Source organism: Hemitrygon akajei, chromosome 4, assembly GCF_048418815.1.
Source record: "Hemitrygon akajei chromosome 4, sHemAka1.3, whole genome shotgun sequence".
Classification (NCBI taxonomy): Eukaryota; Metazoa; Chordata; class Chondrichthyes; order Myliobatiformes; family Dasyatidae; genus Hemitrygon; species Hemitrygon akajei.
Genome location: NC_133127.1, coordinates 104,434,713 through 104,447,793, shown reverse-complemented (window position 1 = coordinate 104,447,793; position 13,081 = coordinate 104,434,713). Strand labels below are relative to the sequence as shown.

Sequence of the window (13,081 nt, the reverse complement as noted above, 5' to 3'; positions counted from 1 at the left end):
TCTGTTGGAATGACAAGCCTCCGCAAGATACAGGTTCACACACACACACACACAGAGCAGCTCAGGCAGCATGGAGGAAAATGACTAGAAAGAAAGCAAGCAAAGGAGAACAGTATAAGATAGGCCATTTGGCCTATTGAGTCTGTTATGCCTTCTCATCATGTCTGATCCATTTTCTTCCTCAGCCCCAATCTCCTGCCTTCTCTGGTAACTAATCTAGAATCTGTCATCCTCAGTCTTAAGTATACCCAATGATTTGGCATCCACAGCAAATTTGACAATGAATTCCATAGATTCCCCACTCTCTAGCTAAAGAAATTCCTCCTCATCTTGATTGTAAATAGACGTTGTTCTATTCTGAAATGGTGTCGTCCGGTCTTAGACTCCCCAACCATATGAAACAGCCGCTGTCTAGATCTTTCCATAGGTTTCAGTGAGAGCTCCCCCCATTCTTCTAAATTCCAGTGAGTGCAGGCCCAAATCATCAAATGCTCTTCAAATGATAAGCGTTTCAATCCCAGAATCATTTTTATGAGCCTCCTTTGAACCCTCTTCAGTGTCAGCACATCCTTTCTTGGATAAGGAGCATAGTAGTTAGCCAATGTTTTACAGTCCAGCAATGTGGATTCAATTCGTGTAGCTGCCTGTAGTGTGTGCATTCTCTGTGACCGGATGGGTTTCCTCTGGGTGCTCCAGTTTCCTCCCACAGTTGAAAGACGTACCAGTTGGTAGGTAAATTGTCTTGTGATTAGGCAAGGATTAAATCAGGGGTTACTGGATGGTGCAGCTCAGATGGTTGGGGCTATTCCGTGCTTGCACCTGAACTCGAGGGGGACTAATATCCTAGCGGGAAGGTTTGTTAATGCTGCACAGTAGCGTTTAAGCTAGAGTTGCAGGGGGATGGGAACCAGATTGTGAGAACAGTTAGTGAAGAGATTGTAGAGGCAGATGTTGGCAAGGCCGCAGATGAAGTCATGAATCAAAAGGTTGAGCATGTTGTGACCGGTGTCCTGAGCTGTCTATATTTCAATGCAAGATGTATCATAGGAAAGGCGGATAATAATGCTGAAGATGAACTAGCTGGTTTACAAACAGAGGCAATGTTCAGTGAAGAGAGGCTGTTGATAGGGCAAAATTGCAGTCAACAGGATAAGTTGCAACGTAAAAGGCACACAAAATTGGAAAGGGTGAATACAGACTGAAGGTATAATGTTTGAATACGTGCAGTTTATGCAATAACCATGTAACCATATGTTACGTACCCTGTAACTGGGTGTTTAACCAGCAGAGAAAGAAGAATCCGTTGGAGTCTGGTGGTACCAAACTAAAGGTGTTTATTAATAAAAATAAGCAAAACCATATCAATAATGCAAATATACATATAAATCATCATTAATGGAGAATGTGTGGAGCAGGTTAAGACCTACAAGTATCTGGGAGTACAGTTAGACGAGAAGCTAGACTGGACTGCCAACACAGATGCCTTGTGCAGGAAGGCACAGAGTCGACTGTACTTCCTTAGAAGGTTGGCGTCATTCAATGTCTGTAGTGAGATGCTGAAGATGTTCTGTAGGTCAGTTGTGGAGAGCGCCCTCTTCTTTGTGGTGGCGTGTTGGGGAGGCAGCATTAAGAAGAGGGACGCCTCACGTCTTAATAAGCTGGTAAGGAAGGCGGGCTCTGTCGTGGGCAAAGTACTGGAGAGTATAACATCGGTAGCTGAGCGAAGGGCGCTGAGTAGGCTACGGTCAATTATGGAAAACCCTGAACATCCTCTACATAGCACCATCCAGAGACAGAGAAGCAGTTTCAGCGACAGGTTGCTATCGATGCAATGCTCCTCAGACAGGATGAAGAGGTCAATACTCCCCAATGCCATTAGGCTTTACAATTCAACCGCCAGGAGTAAGATATGTTAAAGTGCCGGGGTTGATTGTATTTAATGTATTTAAGTAAACTACTTAAGAACTTTTTAAAAGCTATTATTAATGCTTTTTGAGAGAGTGATTTAGATGTATATCATATTTTTACTGAGTTAAGTATTGTATGTAATTAGTTTTGCTACAACAAGTGTATGGGACATTGGAAAAAATGTTGAATTTCCCCATGGGGATGAATAAAGTATCTATCTATCTATCTATCTAAAACAAGTTGGCAGTAATAAACCTAAAAGTGTAGGAATAATAATAATAAGCAATAATAAACAAGCTCTATCGATGTCTAGGGGCAAATAAATTATCATAGAAAAGTATAAAGTTCAATTCAGTTCATGAGTGCTGATGTAGTTATGGTTGTTGTATTGTAATCGTTGGAGAGAGAGAGAGAGCAAGCGAGATGTAACAGCTACAGTCAGGCAAACCTTCCTTTGCTTTCTTAATCCGTCTTATCGGTGTGGTCATTCAGTTATGACCTCTCCGTCCTTCTGCTAGACAGTTCTTCTGTGGTGGACTCGTCACTCTGGCATGAGTGGACACACACACAAGTCCCCACCGGCCCTGCTTTTACACTGATAGCCTTAATGACCAACCTCCTGGTTTGGTCTTCGAAGCCCCCACCTTTCTTGTGGGTTCCAACATTCAATCAGTGTCCACTGGCGTGTGTGGAGGGTGTCTCTCCAGACCTGTCTTTTATCCCTACTCACGGGGACGCAGCTATCCATCATTCCTGAATGACTGTGTCCATCAAATAAGGCCACTCCTTCAGTCCACTGAGGAATGTTTATGAGCAAACTATTGTCCTTGCAGCGAAACAGTAAATAATTCAAAAAGGAGTCACAATACGGTTAATCAGCGATTTCCCCCTCTCTCTTATCTGTCGCAGATGTTCTTGCCTGTTTTTCGTCTCTTTCTCATGGTCAACATAACAACAGTAATAGTTTGTGGTTCTCAGGAGGGGATGGTTAACTCTTTACCCCATTGTCCATCAGGTCTGTTCATCACTCATAACACATATAACAATTATAACCAAGGGTAAATCATGCTTGACTAATCTGTTGGAGTTTTTCGAGGATGTAACCAGGAAGTTAGACGGGGGAGATCCAGTGGATGTAGTGTACCTCGATTTTCAGAAGGCATTTGATAAGGTCCCACATAGAAGATTGGTGGGTAAAATCAAAGCTCAGGGCATCGGGGGGAAGGCATTGACATGGATAGAAAACTGGTTGGCAGATAGAAGGCAAAGGGTAGCGGTGAATGGGTGTTTCTCGGAATGGCAGGTGGTGACTAGTGGGGTGCCACAGGGCTCGGTATTGGGACCACAGCTGTTTACCATTTACGTTAACGATTTGGATGAAGGCATAGAAAATAACATCAGCAAATTTGCTGATGATATGAAGCTGGGTGGCAGTGTGACATGTGATGAGGATGTTAGGAGAATTCAGGGTGACTTGGATAGGCTGGGTGAGTGGGCAGAATCTTGGCAGATGGCGTTTAATGTGAATAAGTGTGAGGTTATCCACTTTGGGAGTAAGAACAGGAAGGCAGATTATTATCTGAATGGTGTAGAGTTGGGTAAGGGAGTAATACAAAGAGATCTCGGAGTCCTTGTTCATCAGTCACTGAAGGTGAATGAGCAAGTGCAGCAGGCAGTGAAGAAGGCTAATGGAATGTTGGCCTTTATTACAAAGGGAATTGAGTACAAGAGCAAGGAAATCCTCTTGCATTTGTACAGAGCCCTGGTGAGACCACACCTGGAGTATTGTGTACAGTTTTGGTCTCCAGGGTTAAGGAAGGACATCCTGGCTGTAGAGGAAGTGCAGCGTAGATTCACGAGGTTAATTCCTGGGATGTCTGGACTGTCTTGCGCAGAGAGGTTAGAGAGACTGGGCTTGTACACGCTGGAATTAAGGAGATTGAGAGGGGATCTGATTGCAACATATATGATTATTAAGGGATTGGACAAGATAAAGGCAGGAAATATGTTCCAGATGCTGGGAGAGTCCAGTACCAGAGGGCATGGTTTGAGAATAAGGGGTAGGTCATTTAGGACAGAGTTAAGGAAAAACTTCTTCTCCCAGAGAGTTGTGGGGGTCTGGAATGCACTGCCTCGGAAGGTAGTGGAGGCCAATTCTCTGGATGCTTTCAAGAAGGAGCTAGATAGGTATCTTATGGATAGGGGAATCAAGGGATATGGGGACAAGGCAGGAACCGGGTATTGATAGGAATTGATCAGCCATGATCTCAAAATGGCGGTGCAGGCTCGAAGGGCCGAATGGTCTACTTCTGCACCTATTGTCTATTGACTATAATTACAGCACGGAAACAGACCATCTCGGCCCTTCTAGTCTGTGCCGAACGCTTACTCTCACCTAGTCCCACCGACCTGCACTCAGCCCATAACCCTCCATTCCTTTCCTGTCCGTATACCTATCCAATTTTTTTTTAAATGACAATATTGAACCTGCCTCTACCACTTCTACTGGAAGCTCGTTCCACACAGCTACCACTCTCTGAGTAAAGAAGTTCCCCTTAAACTTTCGCTCTTTAACTCTCAACTCATGTCCTCTTGTTTGAATCTCCCCTACTCTCAATGGAAAAAGCCTATCCATGTCAACTCTATCTATCCCCCTCATAATTTTAAATACCTCTATCAAGTCCCCCCTCAACCTTCTACGCTCCAAAGAATAGAAGACCTAACTTGTTCAACCTTTCTCTGTAGCTTAGGTGCTGAAACTCAGGTAACATTCCAGTAAATCTCCTCTGTACTCTCTCTATTTTGTTGACATCTTTCCTATAATTTGGTGACCAGAACTGTACACATCTGTACACAATACTCCAAATAAGGTAGATGATCTTGCAGCATAGCTGCAAATTGGCAGGTATGATGTTGTAGGCATTGTTGAATCTTGGCTGGAAGAAGATTATAGCAGGGAGCTTAATGTCCAAGGATACACATTGTATCAAAAGGATAGGCAGAAAGGCAGAGGGTTGACATTGCTCTGTTGGTAAAGATGAAATCAAATAATTAGAAAGAGGTGACATAGGGTCAGAAGGTGTTGAATTATTGTGGATAGAGCTAAGGAACTACAAGGATAGATAGACCCTGATTGAAGTTGTCCAGACTCCCAAACAATTGTAAAGATGCAGCCTACAAATTACAATGGGAGATCAAAAATGCATGCCAAAAGCACATGTTACAATAGTCATGGGTGATTTCAATATGCAGGTAGATTGGGGAAAATCATGTTCGTGTTGGATTCCAAAAGGGGGAAATTCTAGAGTGCTTACGAGATGGCTTTGCAGAGCAGCTCATGATTGAGCCTACCAGAGAATCAGTTATTCTGGATTGAATATTGTGCAATGAACCAGAATTGATAAGAGAACTTTAAGGTATAGTGAGAGAGGAGTTGGCCAGAATTGATTGGAAAAGAACATTGGCAGAGCAGCAAAGGCTGGAATTTGTGGAAGCAATTCAGAAGGAACAGGAAATTATACATTCCAAAGAGGAAGAAGTATTCTAAAGGCAAGATGACACAACCATGACTAACAAGGGAAGTCAAAGCTAACGTAAAAGCTAAGAGAGGGCATATAACAGAGCAAAATTTAGTGGGAAGATAGAGGATTGGGAAGCTTTTATAAACCAACAGAAGGCAGTAAAAATAGTCATTAAGAAGGTAAAGGTGGAATACTAGCCAATAATATTAAAGAGGATACCAAAACATTCTTCAGATACATAAAGCATAAAAAGAGAGGTGAGAATGGATATTGGACCACTGGAAATTGATGCTGGAGAAGTAGTAATGAGGGACAATGAAATGGTGGATAAACTGAATAAGTATTTTGCATCAGACTTCACTGTGGAAGACACTAGCAGTATGTTGGAAGTTTCAGAGATCAGGGGTCATGAAGTGTGTAAAATTACCATAGAACATTACATCACAGTATAGGCCCTTCAGCCCTCCATGTTGTGCCGACCCATATAATCCTTAAAAAAAAAGTACTAAACCCACATTACCCCATAACCCTTTATTTTTCTTTCATCTATGTGCCTGTCCAAGAGGCTCTTAAATACCCCTAATGCTTTAGCCTCCACCACTATCCCTGGCAAGTCATTCCAGGCACTCATAAACCTCTGTGTAAAAAACCTTACCCCTGATGTCTCCCCAAAACTTCCCTCCCTTAATTTTGTACATATGCCCTCTGGTGTTTGCTATTGGTGCCCTGGGAAACAGGTACTGACAATCCACCTTATCTATGCCTCTCATAATCTTGTAGACCTCTATCAAGTCCCCTCTCATTCTTCTAGGCTCCAAAGAGAAAAGTCCCAACTCTGCTAACCTTGCTTCATATGACTTGTTCTCCAAACCAGGCAACATCCTGGTAAATCTCCTCTGCACCCTCTCCATAGCTTCCACATCCTTCCTATAATGAGGTGGAATTGAACACAATACACTTAGTGCTGTCTCACCAGAGATTTGTAGAGTTGCAACATGACCTCTCTACTCTTGAACTCAATCCCCCGTGTTAATGAAGCCTAGCATCCCATAGGCCATTCTTAACTACCCAATCAACCTGCGCAGCGACCTTGAGGAATGTATGGATTTGAACCCCAAGGTCCCTTTGTTCATCCACACTCTTAAGTAACTGACTATTAATCCTGTACTCAGTCTTCTGGTTTGTCCTTCCAAAATGCATCACCTTACACTTGTCCGGATTGAACTCCATCTGCTATTTTTCTGCCCAACTCTGCAGCCTGTCTATATCCTCTAGTAACCTTCGACAACCTACATCTCCATCCACAACTCCTCCAATCTTCGTGTCATCTGCAAACTTACTCACCCATCTGTTCGCCTCTACATCCAGGTCATTTATAAAAATCACAAATAGCAGGGGTCCCAGGACAGATCCTTGTGGCACTCCACTAGTCACCGACCTCCAGGCAGAATACTTTCCTTCCACAAATACCCTGTGCTTTCTTCCTTTAAGCCAATTTTTTATCCAAACAGCCAAGGTTCCACTTATCCCATGCCTCATGACTTTCTGGATGAGTCTCTCGTGAGGGACCTTGTCAGATGCCTTGCTAAAGTCCATGTAGACCACATCCACTGCCCTACCCTCATCAATTTATTTTGTTACCTCTTCAGAAAACTCAATCAGGCTCATGAGGTACAATCTTCCCTTCACAAAGCCATGTTGACTATCCATGAGTAGACTGTACTTCTCCAAATGCTCGTAGATCCATTCCTTAAGAATCTTTTCTAATAGTTTGCAGACCGCCGACGTAAGACTCCCAGGACTATAGTTCCCAGGTTCCTCCCTATTACCTTTTTTAAACAAGGGAACTACATTTGCCATTCTCCAGTCCTCCGTCACTTCCCCTGTAGCCAAAGAGGATTCAAAGATCATAGCTAATGCTCCAGTGATCTCTTCTCTCAATTCTCACAACAACCTGGGGTGTATCATATCCGGCCCTGGGGATTTATCAATCTTGATGTTTTTAAGAAGATCCAGCACTTCTTCCGTAATCTCCACATTGTCCAGCACACAGGCCTGCTCCATTTCAACCTCACCCTGATCAAGATCCTTTTCACTTGTGAATACTGAAGCAAAGTATTCATTTAGGACCTCCCGTACCTCCTCCGCCTCCAGGCACATGTTGCCCTCTTTATCCTTTAGAGGTCCCATCTTTGTACTCGTCATCCTCTTGTTCTTCACATACGCATAGAACGCCTTGGGGTTCTCCTTAATCCTACATGCCAAGGCCTTCTTATGCCCCCTTCGAGCTCTCCTAAGTCCTTTCTATAGCTCCTTCCTGGCTACCCTATATTTCTCATGAGCCCCTCCTACTTCCTGCTTCTTATATCTAACATAAGCTTCCTTTTCCCTCTTGACAAATTGCCTCATGTGTTTCATCAGCCACGGTTCCCTTTTCCTACCATTTTTTCCTTGCCTCAGTGGGACAAACCTATCCTGAACCCAGCTCAAATGGTCCCTAAACTTCTCCCACATTACTTCTGTGCTTTCCCCTTTGAACATCTGTTTCCAATTTACTCTCGCTAGTTCCTACCTCATCCCTTCAAAGTTAGCCCTTCCCCAGTTAAGCACTTTACCATTTCGTCTGATTTTATCCCTTTCCATAGCTATGCTGAAGCTAAGGGAGTTGTGGTCACTCTCACCAAAATGCTCCCCCACCAAGAGGTCTGTTACGTGACCAGGTTCATTACCCAGAACTAGATCCAGTATAGCCTCTCCTCTCATCGGCCGGTCCACATACTGTGTCAGGAATCCCTCTTGAACACACCTGACAAATTCAGCCCCATCTATCCCCCTTGCACTCAGGAGGTACCAGTCAATAGGAGGGAAGTTGAAATCACCCATATCTACTACCCTGTATTTCCTGCTCCATTCTAAAATCTGCCTACTTATCTGCTGCTCGGTGTCCCGAGGACTATTTGGGGGCCTATAGACTACTCCCAGCACAGTGATTGATCCCTTGCTATTTCTGATTTCCACCCAGACTGACTCCGTGGACACTCCTTCTGCAGCGTCCTCCCTTTCTATAGCCGTGATACTATCCCTGACCAGCAATGCCACTCCCCCCCCCTTTTCTACCTCCCATCCTATTCCTTTTAAAACACCTGAACCCCGGGACCTGAATCATCCAATCCTGCCCTTCCTCCAACCAAGTTTCAGTAATGGCCACAACATCGTAGTTCCACGTACTAATCCATGCCCCAAGTTCATCCTCCTTGTTCCTAATACTCCTAGCATTGAAATAGACACATTTCAACCTCTTTAACTGGCTTCAATTATGTTTCGTCCCCTACCTGTCCTTCCTCATCAACTCAGAACTCTTAGCATCATGCCCTTGTCCCTCTACCTTAATCCCTGCACTCACATTCTGATTCCTACCCCTCTGCCAAACTAGTTTAAACCCTCCCCAACGGCTCTATCAAACCTGCCCGCCAGGATATTGGTCCACCTGGGATTCAAGTGCAACCCGTCCTTTTTGTACAGGTCACACCCGCCCCAAAAGAGGTCCCAATGATCCAGAAATCTGAATCCCTGCCCCCGCTCCATTCCCTCAGCCACGCATTTATCCTCCACCTCATTCTATTCCAATTCTCACTGTCACGTGGCACAGGCAGTAATCTCGAGATTACTACCTTTGAAGTCCTGCTACTCAACTTCGTTCCTAACTGCCTGTATTCTTCTTTCAGGACCTCTTCCCTTTTCCTACCTATGTCATTGGTACCAATATGTACCACGACCTCTGGCTGTTCTCCCTCCCACCGCAGGATATCTTGGATACGATCAGAAAGATCCCGGACCCTGGCACCTGGGAGGCAAACTACCATCCGAGTTTCTTTCCTGCGTCCACAGAATCGCCTGTCTGAATTCCTAACTATAGAGTCCCCTATCACTACTGCCTTCCTCTTCCTTTCCCTACCCTTCTGAGCCACAGGGCCAGACTCTGTGCCAGAGGTACAGCCACTGTCGCTTCCCCCTGGTAGGCTGTCCCCCCCCAACAGTATTCAAACAGGAGTACTAGAGAGAAGGTTCTTGGACAACTGAAAGGTCTGAAGGTAGATAAGTCACCTGGACCAGATGGTGTACAGCCCAGAGTTATGAAAGAGATGGTGCAGGCATTATTAATGATCTTTAAAGCATCATTAAATTCTGGAATGGTTCCAGAAGGCTAGAACATTGCAAATGTCACTCCAAGAAGAGAGAAAGGCAGAAAAAGAAAATTTTGGCCAGTTAGTCTGACCTCAGTGGTTGGGAAGATATTGGAGTTGATTATTAAGGTCTCAAGTTACTTGGAGGCACAGGATAAAATAGCTCATAGTCAGCATGGTTTCCTCAAAAGAAAATCTTGCCTGACAATTCTGTTGGAATTCTTTGAAGAAATTGCCAGTAGGAAGACAAAGAAGAATTGCTTGAGGTTGTGTACTTGGACTTTCAGAAGGCCTTTGACAAAGTGGCAATCATGAGGCTGCTTATCAAGCTATGAGCACGTGGTATTACAGGATTGGCAGGAGGCAAAGAGTGAGAATAAAGGGACCCCATTCTTGTTGGCTGCTGGTGACTAGTGGGTTTCCACAGGGGTCTGTGTTGGGACCAATTCTTTTTATGTTATATGTCAATGATTTAGACGATGGAATGGAGTTTGCAGATGATATGAAGATAGATGGAGGGGCAGGGAGTTTTGAGGAAATAGAGAGGCTACAGAAGGAGAAAGGGCAAATAAATGGCAGCTAGAACACAGTATTGAGAAGTGTATTGTCATTCATTTTGGTAAAGGAAATGAAAGGGATGACTATTTTCTAAATGGAGAGAAAATTCAAAAAACTGATGTGCAAAGAGACTCAAGAGTCCTTGTGCAGGATTCCCCAAAGTTTAATTTGCAGGTTGAGTCTGTGGTGAGGAAGGCAAATGTGATGTTAGTATTCATTTCAAGAGGACTAGAATATAAAAGCAAGGATGTAAGGTTGAGACTTTATAAAGCATTGGTGAGGCCTCACCTGGGGTATTGTGAGCAGTTTTAGAACTGATGTGCTGAAACGAGAGAGGGTTCAAAGGAGGTTAATAAAAATGATTCCAAGATTGAATAGCTTGTCATATGAAGAGAGTTTGATGGCTCTACGCCTGTATTCACTAGAATTCAGAAGGAAGGGTGTCCTCATTGAAACTTGCCTAATGGTGAAAGGCTTTGGTAGAGTGGATGTGGAGAGGCTGTTTCTTATGGTGGGGGAGTCTAAGACCAGAGGACACAGCCTCATAATAGAGAGGTGTTCTTTTGAAACGGAGATGAGAGGGAATATTTTTAGCCAGATAGTGGTGAATCTATGGAATTCTTTGCCACAGGCAACTGTGGAGGCCATGTCTTTATGTATATTTAAAGCAGAGGATGATGGATCTTGATTGGTTAGGGCATGAAGGGAAATGGAGGGAAGATAGGAGATTGGGACTGAGAGGAAAGTGGGATCAGCAGTGAAATGGTGGAGCAAGCTCGACAGGCCAAATCGTCTTATTCTACTCCTATGTCTTGTAGTCTAAATAAGGGACCCAAAACTGCTCACAATACTCCAGGTGAGGCCTCACCAGTGCCTTCTAAAGCCTCAACGTTATATCCTTTCTTTTATATCCTAGTCCACTCGAAAGTCATTGCCTTCCTCACCACCGACTCAATCTGCATATTAACTTTTAGGAAATTCTGCATGATGACCCTATGCACCTCTGACTTCTGAATTTTCTCACCATTTAGAAAATAGTCTACACTTTTATTCCTCCTACCAAAGTACATGACCTTACACACTGTATTCCATCTGCCACTTATTTGCCCAGTAGCACTGATGTGGGATAGAAATTACAATAGGAGAGAGTAAAGGCTTGTAAAAAGGGCAGCAGGGGATTTCAACATGCAGTTGGTGCTGGATCCCAGATGAAGGAGAATAACAATTTGTAGAATGCTGTCAAGATGGCTTTTTGGAGCAGTTTGTGATTGAGCCCACGAGGGAAAAAAACAATTCTGGATCGGGTGTTGTTTAATCAGAATCAGGTTTATTATCACGGGCATGTGACATGAAATTTGTTAACTTAGCAGCAGCAGTTCAATGCGATACATAATCTTGCAGAGAGAGAAAAAAATAAATAAAATAAAACAATAATAAATGAACAAGTAGATCAATTATATATATTGAATAGATTATTAAAGAATGTGCAAAAACAGAAATACTGTAAATTAAAAATGTGAGGTAGTGTCCAATGCTTTACGTCCATTTAGGAATTGGATGGCAGAGGGGAAGAAGCTGTTCCTGAATCGCTGAGAGTGTGCCTTCAGGCTTCTGTATCTCCTCCCTGATGGTAACAGTGCAAAAAGGGCATGCCCTGGGTGCTGGAGGCCTTTAATAATGGATGCTGCCTTTCTGAGACACCGCTTCCTAAAGATAAGCTGGGTACTTAGTAGCCTAATGCCGAAGATGGAGCTGATTAGATTTATAACCTTCTGCAGCTTCTTTTGGTCCTTTGCAGTAGCCCCTCCATACCAGACAGTGATACAGCATGTCAGAATGCTCTCCACTGTACAACTATAGAAGTTTATAAGCGTATTTCTTGACATGCCGAATCGCTTCAAACTCCTAATAAAGTATAGCTGCTGTCTTGCCTTCTTTATGACTACATCAATATGTTGGAACCAGGTTAGATTCTCAGATATCTTGACACCCAGAAAGTTAAAACTGCTCACTCTCTCCACTTCTGATCCCTCTTTGAGGATTGGTATGTGTTCCTTCGTCTTACCCTTCTTGATGTCCACAATCAGCTCGTTTGTCTTACTAACGCTGAGTGCCAGTTTGTTGCTGTGGCACCACTCCACTAGTAGGCATATCTCACTCCTGTACGTCCTCTTGTCAGCACCTGAGATTCTACCAACAATGCTTGTATTGTCAGCAAATTTGTAGATGGTATTTGATCTATGCCTAGCCACACAGTCATGTGTATACAGAGAGTAGAGCAGTGGGCTAAGCACACACCCCTGAGGTGCGCCAGTGTTGATTGTCAGTGAAGAGGATATGTTATCACCAATCCACACAGACTGTGGTCTTCCGGTTAGGAAGTCGAGGATCCAGTTACGGAGGGAGATATAGAAGCCCAGTTTCTGCAACTTCTCAATCGGGATTGTGGGAATGATGGTATTAAATGCTGAGCTATAGTTGATGAACAGCATCCTGATGTACAATGTCCTGTGTATATTACTAAAAAGGGCTTCTTTGGTTTGTTACGAGTAGGAATGCTTCTTTGTCTGTTAAAAGTTTCTCTTGCCGTTGTTTCGCTTTAGAATGGCTGATATGGTAATTGTATTCATTTGTTAATCAATGGGGAACGTTATTGTGTTTTGTGAGGCTGGGAACTTGGGGGAGGGGTTGCGCGGGCTTGGGGTGTGAGGAGAGTCGGGAGGAGAGACGGACGAGGAAGGTGGACGGGCGCGACTGGCGCTGGACGGCTCGTAAGCCCACCGGGGTGGTCCCAGGGGTGACAACGTGGCTGTCAGATGATTCGTTGATTGAGCTCCTACGATGTGCACTACACTGACTGAACTTTGATAAGTTGGCGCCTTTTGTTTTTTTCTTTCCTTGTATATATAT

The 13,081-nt window shown here is 43.8% G+C and overlaps 1 protein-coding gene across 6 annotated transcripts in view; it reads left to right on the top strand.

Moving 5' to 3' along the window:
* mnd1 (meiotic nuclear divisions 1 homolog (S. cerevisiae)) overlaps window positions 1-13,081 on the top strand; it is a 173,048-nt gene that overhangs the window by 62,825 nt on the left and 97,142 nt on the right. The gene's annotated exons all lie outside the window — the stretch shown is intronic.